At 30.4% G+C, this 17,167-nt stretch overlaps 2 long non-coding RNA genes across 5 annotated transcripts in view; one reads left to right on the top strand and one right to left on the bottom strand.

Moving 5' to 3' along the window:
* LOC122270466 (uncharacterized) overlaps nt 1-17,167 on the bottom strand; it is a 112,428-nt gene that overhangs the window by 30,695 nt on the left and 64,566 nt on the right. The window lies entirely within an intron of this gene.
* On the top strand, nt 451-7,031 carry LOC139425092 (uncharacterized). Its single transcript, XR_011636287.2, has 2 exons — nt 451-805; nt 6,902-7,031. It is a non-coding gene; the product is annotated as an uncharacterized LOC139425092 (long non-coding RNA).

The following is a 17,167-nucleotide window of genomic DNA, read 5'->3' as shown; positions in this document are numbered from 1 at the left end:
ATTATTACCGCAATATATAAATGAGGAAGCATTTTTTTCTCTCTCTTGAATATATAAAAAGTGTAATATATGGGGGTAGGGGCTAAATGTACGCGTGCTTCCAGAAACTGCGCATGACAAAGACGCACTGTCACAACTTTGTTTTTAAAAATAACAACAAACAGATCATTCAAATCATGAAAAATGCCTTCTGCATCAGCTATAGAAAGGGAGGGAGAAAAAATGACCCAAACCCTTCGATCTTATCTTACTTTGAAGTATAGTTTCCAGGTAAAAATAAAAATAAAAAAGGCTAAGAAGCATTTTTTTTTTTTTTCAAAAATAATTTGAAAACGGTCGCTACGAATGCGTCTACAAATCTCTCTCCGAACCTCAACCTGACAAATAACTCAGACTCAATCATTTCGGAACCAGACGTTCCTCCTTCCCTTTTGACCTTTTTGGAATCCTTCGAAATCCAGAAAAGTCCCATAGATCACCATACTTGGGGGACTTCGGCGAAGGGAAGAGAAACCCAATTTTCTCGAAATTTTCGATCAGAAAACACAATAATACCTTGATTGCGGTGGATGGTAAAAAAAGAAGAATGTTCTCCTGTTCCATCTCCCTTGTACCCTCCAGTTATAGGGGGGTCTATAACGACAGTTTTATGAAAGGACAGACGTGGCAGGACGATTGTGTGCATCCCCAGGTGTTCCATTCTGGCAATTGGAAGGCTGATATTTACACTTTTTATTCTGCTAGATGCCATGCTGAGGTGTGGGCTAGTGCGCTTTGGTGGTGAGCGTATAATTTGAGCTAAATGGTAAGTGGCATTTTGTACAACAGGGTGCTGTTATCAAAATTGTCAAGTTGTAATAAATATGAGAGCTCTTGAAAAGTCATTTTAACTTAATACAAAATTCATTAAAAAGTTTTAGTTCCAAAAAATTACATGAAATAAAGAGGAATAGAACCAGAAGAATTGTAAATTTATTACATATTTTCAATTGTCATGAAAAAAAAAGTGTTAATGTTTACTGAGTTTTCAAAATCATAATTTAACGACTAAGATACATATTATTTTACGAGTAGATGGCAGAAAATAAATTTTGTCCCTGAAGTATGTGCCGCTATTTTTGAAAGTGGAATAAGTACATTTGGAAAGTGGTATAAGCCTTGAAGGATTAGTGTTTGAATGAATTTAAAAATGTCAGCAGAGGTAAATCAATTTGGGTAATGTTTTAAAAACTGTAATTCGGTGAAACATCGGAATGCAGTACTATTGAAGTCGTAAAAAAATTAGGGAATAAATAAATGACAGTTTAGCTCCAAATAGATCCCATTTTCGCAAATAACGACCAATGCTCTAATCAATAAATTAGTTGCTCATTGCAGGTAAAACACGGGTTATTTTCACTTAAAAGCGGGTTGGTCACTACGCTAAATAGCAGTTCCTTTATGTTCTGAGCTAAAAATTGTAAAAAGATTAAAACTATAAGAAAATGGAGTTGAATGTTTAACCTTAAACTTTGATCTAACCTTAAACTTTCTGTCGTCTAAAAGCAGATTATTAGTAGTGAACACATTTCAAAAGCTTTGATTACTTCACTTATTACGAAGTAGTCGTTGCTAACTAATTTTGCAATGAAGTAGTAGTGGTTGTAGTTAGCTACATTTGCCTAGCTACAGAACCTGTTCTGGAGAAGCGGGGGCTCTAGGCACAGGCTCTCTGGTTATAACTTTTATTAAAAAAAATCTAATCTTGTTGTTTATTTATAAAGCTATAACGTTTACAATGTGATTTAAATTACTTATAACATGATTAAATGACGATATTAGTAAATTTGATCTTACACTTATTACAATTTTTGTTAACTTATAACTCTAATAGACAATGCTTAAGGAAAAGTCAGAAGAAATTTTCAACGATAAGGGGGCTCCCAGGAATGTCCTCTCAGGTCTTATGATAAAACAGGCACTGGTAGTGGTTATAGATAACTACAAAATAAATAAAAAAATAGCTTTTTCGAATGCTGGTGGAACTGATTTTTCTGGTAATTTAACTGAATAATCGAGTAGATTCCTTTCAAAAACACGCGCGAAAAAATTAATAAATAAAATAATTACACTATCGTAAAAGAAACGTACAAAAATTTAATAATGTGTTGAAACTTCTTGGGAGTGACCACTCTCTGTTCGTCGTAAATCGTCGTACAGTAAAATCGTCGTTAATTGGAGGTTGTTCGTTCTTAGGGGTAACCTTCATTGACTTCAAAATGTTATGGATGGCGCAGGATTTTTCACAAATTATTTTAATTTTAGCCAGTGTTATTTCCTTGGTGCGGAAATGCCACTTGTGTTGGCGTCCTAAAATTCTGATCGAATGATGTGATGTTATCCGTGTCCGACGCATCTTTAATTATTCTAACCCACATTTAGCGAAAAATAGGAATGGTAGCTGGACAATTGCTAAAGAGCGTCTGCTTTATTCAACACCAAGTGCGGACTACTGGGTCATTTTTTCTCATTACCTGAATTCAACAACACTTTTTTTAACAAATGAAACTGATGTATTTAAGATATTGAGGCAAGACCCGAGTTATTCAACTCGTTTACTCCTAAAATTCAGCGTTAATAAAAAAAGATCCCTTCTAATATAATTATGAATAACATCAAATTTACTTATTATGAATGGTAGAACTATTTTAAATAAATCTACATTTAAGTTTTTTGTTAAAATTCGCATTTAATTTCATATCATGAAAATTAGCTTTAAAAAACGAGAAGATGTATGTTTGTTTAAGAGGCTTAGTTTTTTGTAAATTTTGTTTTTTAAATTTAACTTTCAACCGTAAAAATAAATCATTGATTGCATAGTCTTTAGTGCACTTTGACTGCAACATGAGGTTGTAAATCTCTTTAAGCGATCGTTAAAAAGAGCCCCACACAAATATTTTGAATACATTTTTATCTACTTGTTTTGTTAATATTTTTTTGTTTTGATACCTTTTCACGTCTCCTTATTTGACCTTATCCGCATTTGGTGCAGAGATTTGTCCAATTGCTAGGACAGATATTGATGGTTTCTTCTAAAGATTTTCAAAGCAAAGTCTATGGCAAAAATTCAGTGCCTTCCAAAAGTGATCGTAAATAGAGGAAGTCCCTACATAGATGTCGTCTTTTTTTAAAGTTTCACTGTATTTATCTCGAATGAAAAAAACTTTAAAAACTGAAGACGTTTGAAAATCGTAGCTCTGCTAACTTTACTGTATATGCTGTCTGATGCGTTGAAACTCACACGCAGAAAATCGTAATCTTATCGCGAATTGTCATCACCCTCGTAAAACTGATATCGAGTTCTTTTTCCTTATCGGTAAAACCTGTGTTTTGACTAAGAACAGAATTCAACTTCACACGTAGTGTAAACTGATTTTTCGTCACTCGCGTGAAGAAAAAAAAAGATTAGAAACATAAACAGAAAAAGGTGAGCCATTTGCGATATAAGGGAGGAAAAAAATGACACGGGAACTCAAAACGTTCTTGCGATGCATTATTGCTAAATCCTCAATTATTGCTAATTATTGCTATTATCCTCATTTATATCCAGAAAATATCGATATCTCAGAATTATCGTGATATTATTGAAGTTCGACTAGCTTAAATCTTTTTCTACACTAGTCAATATTTCCGTTACCAAACGAAATTTCTAAACACTATCAATAGAATTGGAATCGCTGTATCATGATATCGTTAAGATATATCAATATTTTGTGATAAAACGCAATTCTGTTTTATTTCAACTAGCTATTTTTGTTACTTATGTAAATTTTTGAGTGATACTCAAGATATCGCATTCGATAAATCGTGATATCATCAGGTCTATTCAATAAATTACTTATATTGTTAAAATACATTTTGAAATATCGATATTTTTACGATATATTAATTGAACATCTGTATCTACTATATATTATATACGAAAAGCATTTAATTTTTCAGTTTTATAGTTTCACATAAAATACTTTTTACTGGATAAGTATTTATAACTTCGATATTAGAGATATATATTTCTTTTTTAAAGAAAGGAATGATTTATTTTTATACATTTGATAGGATACAGCTATTGCTTTATAAAAATAAAGCGATTAAAATAGTTTATTGAATGGAAATCTGTATGTAATAAGTTTTATTGATGTAATTTCCTGCATTACTTTCTAAAAATTTCACAGTAAATTTGAATTCCCAATTACCTTAGAAAAAAAAATACTTCTTCAAAAAACTTCTTATTTCAAAGGAAGAAGAAGAAAAAAACTTCTCAAATTGGAATAGGGAAAAAAAAATTATAAGCTAGGTATAAAATAAACTTTTTTGTTTTGATTTTTTTTTCATGATTTTCTAATGTACTAATTAAAACATTAAAATCAAGACTTCGATTAGTTTACTAAAAAAACATTAATAAAACAGTGAAAGGAAAGGAAGAACAATTTTTTTTTCTTTTTCAAAAAGATGAAGAAATTGCTGCAGATCAAAAAAAGGAGAACAATGTTCATTTATTATTAATCAGTTACGAGAAAAAAATCACGCTTTTTACTGCATTTATGTCTGCATTTTTACTGCATATTTTATTCCTAATCGAGTTTATGGAAATCAATAGATAGACAATTTTTAAACTACATTCACTTAGTCATATTCACCAAAAAATCGCGCTTTTCACTGTATCTATGTCCGCATTGTTTATTGCATATTTTATTACTAATCAAGTTTAAGAGACATCATTAGATGAATAATTTTTAAACTGTATTCACTTATTCATATTCATTAAAAAATCACTGCTTTTACTGCATTTATGTCTGCATTTTTACTGCATATTTTATTCCTAATCGAGTTTATGGAAATCAATAGATAGATAATTTTTAAACTACATTCACTTATTCATATTCACCAAAAAATCGCGCATTTCACTGTATCTATGTCCGCATTTTTTATTGCATATTTTATTACTAATCAAGTTTAAGAGACATCATTAGATGAATAATTTTTAAACTGTATTCACTTATTCATATTCATTAAAAAATCACTCCTCTTACTGCATTTACGTCTTAATTTTTACTGCATATTTTATTCCTAATCGAGTTTATAAAAATCAATAGATGAATAATTTGAAACTCTATTCATTTACTTAAAAAAAAGTTTGAGAAAAGGAGGAATGAAATTTTTTTTCAAAAAATAAACAATGTAATTACTACATAAACAAAAAGAGACAGAGCATTACTGATTAAACATTGATACGATAAAAGATTTAGTAAGAATATTTTCTTGCCATTTTTACGACACTTTCTACTAACCTTGGCCAAAGCTACTAACAATAAGTCTAAAAAAATCAATAAATGAAAACTCATAAACTTGATTCATTTATTAAAATGAATAAAAATAACAAGAAACACGAAGAAAGAAAGTACGAAATGTTGTTTCAAGAACCATATGTAGTAATGATTACTACGTGGCATATGGAAAGTACATTGATTATTTGACGGTGGAACAAAACAAAAAAAAATTGTCACTCCTTTTACTGCACATTCCATTTATTTTTAAGTTTATGGAAATTCATAGATGGATCACCCATAAACTTAATAAATTTATAGACAAAAATTTTAGAAAAATATTTTTTCAAAAAAATTAAAAATGAATAAAAAAATGAGGGGAATAAAAAAAAAACGTAATTTTTTGTTTTACAAAATGGCGAAAGTACTTGCTACGTAATTAAAAAAATAAGAAACAATAATAAATTTCATAACTAGATGATACACTACGAGTTTATAAAAATCATTAGATGAATCGCTCGTAAACTCAATTTATTTATTAACAAAAATTCAAAAAAAATAAAAATTAATAAAGGAATGTGTTGAAAGGAAAAACGTAATTTTATTTTAGAAGAAGAAGGAATAGTTGCTGCGTAATCAGAAAAAAAGAAATAACACTTAATTGTATTAATCGATGACACACTAATAATAAATTTTATCACAATTTTTACTACATAACACTCCATATTCTAATTATAATCGAGTTTATAAAAATCAGTGAACGGAACGTTCATAAACTCGATTTATTTTTTTAAAAAAATATAAAAATAAAAGAACACTTGGCGAGAAGAACGAAATTTCACATAAGAACATGAAGAAAATAATTCTGCGTGATTCAAAAAAAGCGACGCAGCATTTCTAATTGCTTTAAACATTGACAAAAAAATGAATCTTTTCTCATTTTTTTTATTCATAATGAAACACATTGAAATTTATAGATAAATAGTACGTAAATTTTATTTATTTATTAAAAAGTTTTTTTAAAAAAAATAGAGTAATGAAAGAAAGAATGAAACTCCAACAGAAAATGTAAAAACTAATTAATGCGCGATTAAAAAAAAAAGGACATTGTTAAGCGTATTAAACAATGACACAACAAATCTACTAACGCTTTTTCACTGCATATTCTATTTCTAATCGAGTTTATTAATATTAATTGACGGATAGTTCATAAACTCGATTTATTCATAAACCATGGTGATTTAATTGAGAAATAAAACTTTCATTTAATGTTCTCCCCAACCTATCAATATTCGTAGAGAATAATTCGTTGTTCGTCCTCCCGGATTATTACATTTTCCTCAAAGCCCGAGCTAACTCAATTAGGGGTTGTTTTGTCTCGCATACTCAACACATGAAAATCACATTCCCCCCCATCTTGATTTATGGCACAGAAATGAAGTAATGGAGACTCGTTACGAAAATTGATTATTATCTGTCCTACCAGAATGATTTTACGACCAATTTATTTTTCTTTCTAATTTATGCTTCTGTATAGAAGTAGAAATATTTTCGTGAAACTAATGAAATTTCTTTTTTTATTTTTTTTTTTCATTTAGTGTCTCTGAAAAGGAAGGAAAATTAAACTGAATTGCAATAATCAGGACAAGGATGAATCAAATCAACTAATATATGAGTTATTTATTTTTAAAATTGTAACTTTAAATAAAAATATTTCATATTTCTTCATTATTATTTTTAATTGTAGCGAAATGCTGATGCAATTTTTTATAAATGCGTATCCTCTTCAGTATTCATTTGATAGAAAATAAATTTTTTCATTTTACTTTTCTTCCCTCATAGGCGTTTTTATTAAATAATTTCATAAAAATGTCAGAAATGTTAAATAAATAAAGAAATCACTAATTAAATATAAATTTAATGACTGGTTTCAAAAATTGTAACTGATCTAAAATTTCTTAATTCTCTTAACTCTCATGATCCTCCAAGGAACCCTAAGAACATCAATTGGGAACCTCTACTCTACACTAAATTGAAATAGAAATTAAATTTTTCTATTTAAAATCAAACCGCTCGATTTATAAAAAATTTATTTCAAAATAATATTGTTTAAAATAAAAATCAAGTTTAATAAAAGTGAAATAATTAGTATCTTGTAGTATGCCAATTTTCTATAAATCCTTAAATGTTTCCACGCTGTGTTAAAATGTTATAAAAACTTTCATAAATCATTTTATGGCAACCAAATATATTGTTTTATCAGCAAGAATATGATATTCTTTTTATTAATTCCTGTCGCCACAGACAGGAAGTTAATTATTCAATTGCTTATTCAACTGAAACCTCTCATTTGGAAGAGGCAAGACGAAAAGTTTCTGAGGATTGATCATCAAAAAGAATATTATTCCACGAAAAAGAGACAGTGCTCTGAAAGTATACACTTATGTACTTCGAAACATGTTTCAAACCTGAGGATAGATCGTCAAAAAAATATATTATTCCATTAGAAAGACACAGCGCTCTGAAAGTATACACTCACACCCTTGTGCAAATTAATTGAAACAAACTCAATAAATTCAGAAAACTAAGAGAAAATGCTATTTTATTTAAATTTATACAAACTCAGAAATTTTTAGTACATAATATGATCTCCACGACACTTTATTAACATTTGGACACGATTCGGCATGGATTCCACTAATTTTTTACAGTCATTTATAATATTTGTGTCCTTGTACCACACATGAATTAACGCCGTGATTAGCTTCTCCATAGTTGTACAGTCCATATTTAATAGGCGATTCTTGCATATGGCCCAGAGATTCTCAATAGGGTTGATATCCGGAGAGTTCCCTGGCCATTCCAATGTCTCAATTTGATTCTCAGACTTGAATTTCTTGACAATTTTGGACGTATGGCAAGGAGCTAAATCCTGTTGAAAAATCCCTGTTCCATCAGGGTATCGTTTCTTCAACTCTGGAACAACTTTTTTACCCAGAATAGTAATGTACTGCTCAGAGCGCATCATACCGTCAATAGGCTGCAAAGGTCCAACCCCATTGTAACCGAAACAACCCCAAAACATCTTCTTTAAAAAACACGAAAAAAAAAGTTTGTTTCAATTAATTTGCACAAGGGTGTATGTACTCGGAAACATGCTTCAAACCCGTTGGAACATGTTTCAAACCTGAGGATAGATCGTCAAAAAATATATTATTCCACTAGAAGGAGACAGTGCTCTGAAAGTATACACTGATGTCTTGGAAGCATGTTTCAAGCGCTCGAACTCGACACTCATCGTCTAGACGAAAACACGTTATTTAATCTTTCTCTTGTTGTCATCAGGACGATAAGAATAGTGCTCAAGTAATCGAAAATGACGAAATTTTTTTTACTTCAACTATGAAACAAATCGAGGTTTTTATTTAATTTAATTTTATTTTATTTTTAAGGTCTTCTCATTAAAATAAAACTAAATTTTGATATGAGCACTCCACAGAAAGAATGCAGTTTAAGAGCATTTTTATTGGCATATTTACGAAAAAAATCTCAACTAAAATAATTGCTTTTAAAAGATTTAATTTTAAAAATACTTCCCCTCAAATTTAATATTCTATAATTTAATGATATAAGTTAAAATACAGATTAAAATCTTAGCAAACCATTCTATTAAAAAAAATAATAATAAATAAAGTTCAAAATAAAAAACTACTTTATTTTAAAAGAAAAAATAAAGCATAGTAAAAATGAAGCAATTAGTATTTTGTAACGTGTCAATTTTCTTTAAATCATTAAATGTTTCCATGCTGTGAAATATACGATATAATAATATTCATAAAACATTTTATTACAACAAATACTCAAATAATATCAATTATTTATCACAGTTTTATACAGAATTATGTGTCTAAGTAATATATTGTTTTATCAGCGGGAATAAGATAAGATTCTTTTTATTAAGTACCCTCCCTACAGACAGGAAGTTGATTATTCAATATTTACTCTTCCACTGAAACCTCTCATTTGGATGAGAGGCAAGGCGAAAAGTTTCTCTACTGCCAAACGATCCTTGGATAGATCGTCAAAAAACATATTATTCCACTGGAATGTTCCTTGGAAGAGAATGGGGCCACAGGGGGTCCCATTCTTTTCAAAGTCCTGGGCTGTCAGGTCCTGTAGATGGATCGCCGGGAAACTGCGCCCCTAATTTCATTTGCACCCTCGTTTGGAGGTGGGGGACGATTGTGGGAGTGTGGGTAAGGTCCAATTGATTAATAATTCCCCCGGCGACAAAAAACACAAGCCACAAGGAGATGGAGAAAAAAAAGAAGCAAAAAAAATGGAATGACACTTCTTTTAAAACGACGATGATCTATTGAGGTTTAGAGTTGATAGAATTAATGTATGTGCTGGGTGGATCCTTATTCAGTTCTCGCAAGCTTGGTTTCGGATTATTACTCATCTGAGAAATTTTTCCTTAAATAATTGTTATTCAATTTAAAATAATTACAAAACAATCTCAATCAGTGATTTTTCGAAGCTTTTTCGCCAAGAAATAATTAAGGAGTCACAGTTAAAAGGCTTTTTTACACTGGAGACTGAGCTATAATTTTAAATTAGGTATACCATCTGGTATGCACAGGGTAATCAGAGAGTTCATGTAACTTAAATATTTCAAAGGTTTTTTAAAATTTTAAAAAATCGCCAGTTTGGCGAGAATTATCGACCAGTATAGTATAGTATAAAAAAAAAACCTAAACCAATTTATAGTTCTTAGTTTTGGAGTACTTTTATGAATTCATATAAGTCCTTTAAATGTTTTATTTTACGATCGGCGTTTAACGGCAGTACCAATTTTGAATATACTACCATCAATGTAAATTTGAACTCGACCCAAAAGACGAGGGGACTACTGAATCAAGCATTGGAACAAACTAACCTTCGAGATGTGCATATTGAAGGAACTAACTCACAGTTGCGTTAGAAGGAGATGAAAACCACGAAAATCCTCGCACAGTTAACCAGACGGTAAGTGGAATCTAATTCGTGATCCGCCTACCACTGAGGATATTTTACGTCTGCACTGTGGTCGGTGCGAGCCGGGTACGCAATTTGTATCGACCAGCTATCGCTGGGATTCAAACCCGGTTCACCCCATTGGAAGCTGAACGCTCTATCCCCTAAGTCATCACGGCACTTTTTTAAATTTTAAAAAATTCGGTCACTGTTCAAGTGATTCAATTTAAATGAAGCAAAAGTTTAATTCAGCATTGTGGTGAAAATTTTAATTCAAACGATGCAAAAATATCATAACAATATGAAAATGTGACTTGACATTAAATTGCTCCAAGCCTTTCAATTTTTATGCATATATAAAATTTTCCTTCTATTTATTCAAGTACTTAGTTACAAAGTCTACGTTCTTTAGTGCACCCCTTCACAACGACCGTTCTACCAAAACGGCTGATAAGTTCCATTTTCACATCGTCACTTTAGCCCCCATAAGAATGTCCCAATTGAACTGTTTATTCCAATATACCGACCGAAATTTAAATTGATTATTTTTAAATTCCCGTAAGTAACAATTTAAAAATAAGTGCCAACAATTTTTCTTTTCTTCCCTTTTTTAAAACAAACTTTATTTTATTGCCTACATAGGTTTTTTTTTTTCATCATAAACGTCCTGCTGAAATTTTTTTTAAGAAATATGGTTTTTCATTATATTGTTCCAAGCCCTTAAAATCTCTTTTGAACATATCACGACAGACATCGGTAAATAAAAGTTTAAACAATACAAGTAAATTTTATTTCAACATATATTCCGAAGTTGCTTGCTTAAATAAGTTAGCTCTAAACACATGTATGCATTGGGTATTTGGCAATCACTGCAATTAATATAGATTTTAAAAATCCTAGTAAAAAATAAAGTGAAATATATGACGCATCACTATAGGGATCTATCATCGAGATTAAAAGCATCAAAGCAATTTTGATTGCCATTTGTAATTAAAAGGTTTTGAAAGGCTAAGGTTAACGCTATGTTTTTATTAGATCTTAAAATATCAAAAAACAAATATTATTGTTAAAAATGATTAGATATCATTTCCATTATGGTATATGAATCATGTGTCACAATTTACTCCCCTCCCCATTGCCTTTTTTCCCCTCTCCTACTAAAGAAAATATCCAAATCTGGACCAAGAAACAGAAATAAATTTAAAATATAATAATAATAAGTTTAAAAAAAAAAAAGGACTTCCATAACCCAATTCCCTTTAGAATATTCAAATTGAAAAATTACTGGCAGATCAAGGTCAGGGGCAGAGCTGTCTGGAGAAATTTTGTGTAGCAGACTATGACCTACCATGGGCTGTACTGCCCACAGGTAAAGGCTAGGAGAAGAGAATTGAAAAATTATCAACGAAAAAAAAAAAAGATTGCTATTTTAAAACGTCAAATTGTGTGAGTAAAATCTAGCATTTGTTTGGTGGTATAATAATTTTTGAGTCAAGTATAAAATTGTTTTCCAAACTTTTTACAAAATCTAATAAATATTTATTAAACCTTATCAAATTTTACGTTATTTATAATAGTTTATTTTTTAAAACTTTTCTTCGCAGATCTTGCCCTAACACTATTAGCTCATTTTGCAGAAAGTGTAGATGCAAAATTTGCAACAAGGGGGGAGGGGTAGAGGGTTTTGCTACAATTATCCAAAATATACTTAAATACCATCTGTGTTAAGTCCCTAATAATATTTCCCTGTGTTTCATCTGACAAAAAAGACCCGTTTTAATTTTTTTTCTTCATGCATATAAGATAATACACATACGTGTATCAAATATTGCAACATCGTGATTTTTATAAATAACTATTATTATTGAATACGATAATATCAGAATATAATAGCACGAATACGATAATATTGAAAAAATCTGAATATAATAGCACGAAAGATTTTCATAGCGATAAATATTGACTAAGATATTATTGCGAGTGTAGACAAATTTCATCTGAGTCAAGGAAATATTGAACAATTTGAAAATAATACAAATCAGTTAAATTGAAAAATATCGCTATAAATTGTTAACAATATTTTAATACATCGATATGTTTTTAGAATATACCACGATATTGAAATTTATCACTTATCCGGTTATAGGGACTATGTTTGTAGTGATGATATGTCAGAAAAGCACACCGTATATATATCTAATATTTTGGTGTATACAGTACAGTTTCGATAATTCGAGTCTCGGTCGTTCGAGTTTCTAATTATTCTGAGCTAAATAATAATAAATAATAACAAACGCACACACAATACGTGGAACAATTACTACGATTAATTTTACGACGATTACTACGACTAAACGTTGAAAAACGATATTTAATGTTCAACTTTGAAATATGAATAGTGCGTTCAACCATAAGACAATTATTTTAAAATTCAATTAACCTGATGCAGTATTATAATGAATATTGCAACTTGGTTTAATGCAGCAAATGTTCCCTGATCCTCTAATGTAAGTAAATTTTCTTTAAATATGATATATTTTGCAATTCAATGCTAAAATTTAAAAATTGATTAAGTTCCATATATTGAGATATTTATTAAATTTGACGTTTTAGATAGTTCGAGTTTTCGAAAGTTCGAGGTCCCATCCACCTCAAATTATCGAGAATCTAATATAGTTGCCATCATATTTGGTGCTGAGATATGCTAAATACATATTTAATTTCAGAACTGTAATTTCCGCGCAAACAATGATATAAAATTGACAAATTGACAATTGTTTGAAAGAAACAGTGCGCATATATTACTAAAAATGTGTTTGATTTTAAACGAAATGTTTTTGCAATAAAACCATCAAATTGATTCTAGCGAGCATAAAAATAAAATATGCAAATATTTTATTTGTTTATATTTCATTTGTCAGTACACAAATTAAATGGCTGTACACTATTTGTACACAAACTGTACACCAACATTTTTTTCAGTGCACTCAACAATCAACACATGATCCTAGTAACAGATAAGTACTTTTTTTTTAAATTATAATTTTAAAACGGTTATTAAATTAATAATATTTTTTGTATAATAACTATTTTATTCATTAATTACTATCTGTAAATTATCATCATCCAAATTTTCAAAAAAAAAAAAATTCGTTTTCCATTTTGCATCTTTGCCATTTTCAACCAGGTGGGATTCACTAATTTGAAACCGCTGCAAAGAAATGCTTAAAATATTTTTCTCCTTTTTTCCTCAAAATTAGCTTTTTATTAGCTTTTAGTCTAGAGTTACCTTTTCTTCCAACTTTGGCATCTAAATCATCTGACACAAAGAAGTATCCCAATTGGTGGTTGTTGCGGCAGGAGGCGTGGCTTCTCTCCTCTACTTACAATAACCATCCTCCTAAAGTAAGGTCTTTATGAGCTCATCAGCATCAACTATGCAGCATATGGTTTCTTTTTCAACCCTCCCCTCCCCTACGCTCCTTACCCCCGCTTCTCTACTCCTCCATGTTTCCCCCCTCTTTAATTCCATCTCGTAGCAATGACCCCCTACCATGTTCGTTGTATTTGCTGGACTTGTTATTTAATCTTTTCTAACACTTGGGTTTTGTTTGTGTTAACTTAATGAGATTTGGTTAACCAAAGAATGATTATAAATGCAATTTTAATTTAGTTTGATTATAGTTTTTTGGAATAATTATTTATAGGTGAATGTTGTTTAGATTTTTAGAAATAAATGCATTTAAAAAAGGACCAGCAATGAAAAATTATTTTATACTAGAGATTATTATAACTGCAATAATTATTCGATTTATTTTTTGGTTGTTATTTATAATTACTGTAGTTTTGATAATATTGAAATGCATAATTAAATTATTCTATAAATTCATTGAAATGTAATAAAATATATTCAATTTACAATAATTTTTTTTTAACATTAAAATAAATATTCCAACAATTGTGATCACTCACAAGAAAAAAATGTGTAAGTCTCCGTTAATTGTAAAAAATATACTTTCCTTTAAAAAAAAACAGATTTTTTTCTTTCTTTTTTTTGTTTTGTAAAACGGATATTTTCTAGCAAATATGTACACTTGCAGTGTAAAGCAGACACTTTTAATTCTAAAAAAGATACTTTTTACTGTAAAACTGTCACTTACCATTACGAAATAGATACGTTTTTCGATAAAACATACATTTAATTTTTAATTAATCTCAAGATTTAATCCTTGCCAGTACTTTTATTTTAAGTATAAATCAGAAGAATTATGCTAAAAATAATTAAGAAGTACAAACTATAGTTCAATCATATAGTTATAACTATAGATAACTGTATTTTATTTTATTTCATTACCGGCGTTGAACTGCTGACAAAATTCTGAATTTACGACTATCTATATTTAACTCCGTAGCCTTGTAATTTCGAACAAAAGCCAGAATGTAAGGAAACTCCTAGAACGAGCAATGGGACAAACTAGCCTTCGTGGAGAGCTTTTTGATTGAACCAATCTACACTTGCGTTAGATGCTGAGAAAAACCACGAAAACCTCCAACGATTAGCCCGACGGTGAAAGGATTCTAATCCATGATTCATCTACCACTGAAGGTATTTTACGCATGCACTGTATGTGTACAACGCGCAAGAAGAATTCTTATTAACCAGCTACTGTTGCGATTCGAACCGGAGATCCTTATTGGTAGGCGAACACTCTATCCCTATCTGAGCCACCTTGGTGTGGATAACTATATTTTATACTTCATTTTATAAACATCGTTGAACAGCCGACCTAAATTTTGAGTTTACGACTACTAATGCTCAATTCCGTAATCTTGTAATTTTGAACCCAATCCAGAAGACAAGAGGGCATCTGGATCAAGTATTTGGAGTCAATTGCCTTCGTGGAGGACTTTTTGATAGAACTAACCCACATTTGCGTTACATGGAGAGTAAAACTACGAAAACCTCCCACGTTTAGTCTGACGGCGAGGAGAGTCTTACCTACGATCCGTCTGCCATTGAGGATATTTTATATCAGTAATGTGGTTTGTGCGAGCCTGGTGCGAATTCGTATCCACCAACCATCTCTGGGATTCGAACCCGGGATCACCTCAGGTGAGCTCTCTATTCTCAGAACCACCACTGCTTGCGGATAACTATATTAACGAACTTCTAACAAAGAAGCATTAAATATAATTAGCTAAGAAGTATTAGGCTCGAATGAGTAATGATGGAACAGTTGTGTACAGCTCATTGGTTGTTTTTATACAAATCATGTATAGTCAAAAAACATGCAAAGTGAGAGGGCGTTAATTTAGCTTTTCTGATTAAATATTAACATGTCCGATCGGACGCAAAAGTATAAAAAATCAAAATTTTTAGCATGACGAGCAATATAATTTTCAAATCTTGATATTTATTTTTATAATTAAAATAGTTTTGTACATTTAAAACTGATGGTGTTTAAATCTTAATAATAAAAAAATCATAATTATGCATGTAAGAGATTAAATTGGGAGTTATTATTGTAAGAGTAGTGAAAAAGTGATCCGATGCAAAGGATAATCTCTTTCAAATACAGTTACCAAAGATGCATAACGGTTATACAAACTTATGGCGCTATTGGTTCTTTTATCGAGGGGATAGGGCGCTTAATTGGAAACAGCTGGGATTGTCAGATGATACAATAGTTTCCTCTCCGCATTGTTGGAAATAAAAAAACATAACATAAAAAAATATATTCCTTTTTGCTTTGATTTCGGCATTTATTGAATAGTAAATATGAAAGAAAGTTGTGTTTAGCGATAAACAGTCATAAAAATAAATTAATAACACATTAAGCTTATACATTGTACCAAGCAACATCGTTTTAACTTTGTTTAGAAAAACTACATTTTACATAAAAATAAAAATAAACTTACGGAAAAAATTCTTACTAAAACTGGAAACTTCAACTATTGCAGAATAATATTTTTACCTTATAACTTCATAATTAATGGGATAATTTCAATTTCTGAACTTAGTATGACTTTTTAATTAATGGAATATTTTTTAGCTTAGTGTTCACTTCATAATTAACAAATTATTTTATTCAACATAATAAGTACCGGCCGGCCAGTGTAGGGGGCAGGGAACTGTCATTGCATCAGAAAGGTCCTGGGTTCGAATCCCGGACAAGACATGGATGTTTCTTTCTCTCTCTCTCTGTGTGTTCTATGTCCTTTCTCCTTTGTGTGTGAATGTGTGAGAATGTGACCCGCCCTATAAACGGGTTGTGGTTGTGTGAATGGCGTGGCAGCGTGGAAATTCCTGGCCATAGATGGAGCCACTGAAAAACAGGAACAATCACACCACCACTGCTTAAACAGGCATACGACAACAGCAACAACATAATAAGTAAGTATAAAGAGACTACGTGCAAGATCGAATGAAAAAAAACTTATGGACAGCATGCTTATACAACTAGTAATTACTATAGCAGAATAATATTTTTCACTTAATTAATTACTTAAACGTCTTAATTAATGGAATATTTTTTTTAAACATTTCAACTCATTTAACTTAACTTAACGTGTCAAGAAATTACGTAAATTGAATGAAAACTGAACAGCACAGAAACAAAAATTCTTGGTCCCGCTTAAAAAAATATCATCCCGTTCCAACACATGTTATTCGATTAAGAGGCCCTTCCACTTCCGACCGAACTTATCTATCGAAGGGGAGAAGACGGGAGGGAAAATTCTAAATATGCTTTTAATTTCTTTTATTTAATTTTCACAATTATACAGATGTTGGATGTTTAATCTATATGGTAGTATCACTCGATGTATGTAAAATACGAGACAATCAT

Source organism: Parasteatoda tepidariorum, chromosome 2 (genome assembly GCF_982258835.1).
Source record: "Parasteatoda tepidariorum strain Cologne lab strain chromosome 2, Ptep-v5.0, whole genome shotgun sequence".
In the NCBI taxonomy this organism is placed as follows: domain Eukaryota; kingdom Metazoa; phylum Arthropoda; class Arachnida; order Araneae; family Theridiidae; genus Parasteatoda; species Parasteatoda tepidariorum.
The sequence above is the reverse complement of the archived record's forward strand: the minus strand, read 5'-3'. Positions and strand labels throughout refer to the sequence as shown.